This window comes from Bison bison, unplaced genomic scaffold, assembly GCF_000754665.1.
Source record: "Bison bison bison isolate TAMUID 2011002044 unplaced genomic scaffold, Bison_UMD1.0 scf7180017864156, whole genome shotgun sequence".
Taxonomy (NCBI): Eukaryota; Metazoa; Chordata; class Mammalia; order Artiodactyla; family Bovidae; genus Bison; species Bison bison.
In genome coordinates this window covers 1,308,697-1,311,113 of record NW_011494728.1, presented here as the reverse complement: position 1 = coordinate 1,311,113, position 2,417 = coordinate 1,308,697, and the positions used below count along the sequence as shown (strand labels likewise).

General features: G+C 39.9%; 1 pseudogene; it reads right to left on the bottom strand.

The window, feature by feature from the left end:
* Nucleotides 1-825: 825 nt before the first annotated feature.
* On the bottom strand, nt 826-1,470 carry LOC104989471 (annotated as a pseudogene).
* Nucleotides 1,471-2,417: the final 947 nt, after the last annotated feature.

The window sequence follows — 2,417 nt, the reverse complement described above, 5'->3', positions numbered from 1 at the left end:
ACTAGAATTCGATGGTCAATCATTATCTAAAGTTGATAGGCTGGGATACTGTGTTGGATAAACACATTAATATAAAAAGGTTTTATATGTCATTCACAAGTAGTGCTGCATGAATTAAGATGTCTTTCTCAAAAAAGTCTAAGTTGTCTTCAAGGCTTCCTGCTACAGGTAAATGTTCTATTAGATCATTGCTTATAACAAGGACAATCAATGCTTTGCCAGCATTCATACATAAGCCAATGTTTGGAATATGTGTTTACTCTTGTATAACCCTGGAAGATGTTAGTGACCTCTTTCATTCTCTCAACCTGTAGAATGTCTCTCTCTCTATGACCAGATTTCTGGGTACCTTTCCTACACTGAAGCTGAAGATATAGCCCTGTTCTTGTTCTTTATCAACTTTATTTTAGGCAGAAATTCTAAATGACTCAAGTATCTGTCAGTCCCTTCTTTTTCACTCCAGAAGCATACACTTCCTTGTCTACTAACAGCCAACATCCTTCCCATTCTTTCTGTGTTTTCAGTGCTAGCTTAGCATTGAACCAGATTCAACAAATAATTTCTCAAACATGATCTCATTATTTTGGCATCTTCTCAGGGACTAATATTTATGTTCTGTCATTGCTTCAGCTACCACTCTACTTGAGGATCTTTGGATTTTTTCTTTCTTTCTTTCTTTTGCATTCTGTGTTGCTTTTATTTTATGGAAAATTATATCAAACCAACATTAAGCTGAATTCAAAGTCTGAATAAATGAGGCCTGTTGGTCTCATATACAAAAGCATATCTATACAAAAACTCATATAGAAAAACTGCCCTTTGCACTTAAAATTTCAGGAAGGGAACTTCAAACAGCTTCATGTTTACATGTTTCAGCTCCAGAGCATAGGAAAGACGCTGACATCCACTGTCACATGTTTTTCAGTCACTTTAGCATCAGGTCTCTTCAAGAGGTTATTTTTTGGCAAAATATTTACTTCCACAAATTCTCCATTCCCTGGCTTTGGATTAAGTTTTACATTTTCAGCATCCTTCCCATTAATAGTTATTGTCACAATGTATATAGTACCATTGAAAACCTTGGATCTATACCTACAGCTGGAGAATAGTCAGTATCACCTTTTATTGTTAGTTTCTTCCTTAAGCTCTCAAAGTGCAGGTGCTTCTGGACTTTCATTATCAGCTATGAGATCTGTGGGGAATTCTAGGCCTTAGCCTCCCACTGGCAGTCATAGATGCTTCACCATGATATATCCTTAATGAACAGTTCTTTGCAGCACTGGGATAACTGCCACATGATCAGCTGACTATCCTTCCCAGGTACATGTTTCAACTTTCCCAAGTTCTAATTTTAGCAGTAAGACCCATGGACAGTTTCTTCAAGCTTGACCCATTTTCCTTCCGGAATTCACACCTTTGAAATAATAGACTGGCATGTTGGGACAATTTTGTTGGTGCTTAGTTTTTCATTACTAATCTAGTCTTTTCAGCCCTCAGGCAAGAGGCTCATGTCCAAGATGTGGGGTGAAGAGAAGGATACTCTTTTGGCAAAAGATTGAAAAAAGAAAGGACCATTCTGAAGCAGCACTCTCAGGGTATGCCAGTGCAACACAGCCCTTCTGAACCATTTTAAACTTCTCCAGAATGATAAACAATAATTTGTATTAAGTCACCAAATTTGCAGTCATTGGTCAGAGCAGCAATGGAAAACTAATCCAGATGGGAAAGACATTCTAAGAAGAATCTGCAAAACGCATAGACTTGAGATATTACCTATTCAGATAATGAAGGGAGGTTTGGAGTGTTTTGGAGAAGGCAATGGCATCCCACTCCAGTACTCTTGCCTGGAAACTCCCATGGATGGAGAAGCCTGGTGGGCTGCAGTCCATGCGGTCCCTGAGGGTTGGACATGACTGAGCGACTTCACTTTCACTTTTCACTTTAATGCACTGGAGAAGGAAATGGCATCCCACTCCAATGTTCTTGCCTGGAGAATCCCAGGGATGGGGGACCCTGGTGGCCTGCCATCTATGGGGTCACACAGAGTCGGACACGACTGAAGTGACTTAGCAGTAGCAGTTGGAGTGTTTTGATACACAGTCTGGTAGAAGAAGGGCTGAGGAAGAGATTCATATCAATTGAGACAGGCAATGTTATTGAATCCTGGAATGTGAAGTCAAGTGGGCCTTAGGAACCATCACTACAAACAAAACTAGTGGACATGATGGAATTCCAGTTGAGCTATTTCAAATCCTGAAAGATGATGCTGTGAAAGTGCTTCACTCAATATGCCAGCAAATTTGGAAAACTCAGCAGTGGCCACAGGGCTGGAAAAGGTCAGTTTTCATTCCAATCCAAAAGAAAGACAATGCCAAAGAATGCTCAAACTACCGCACAATTGCACTCATTTCACATGC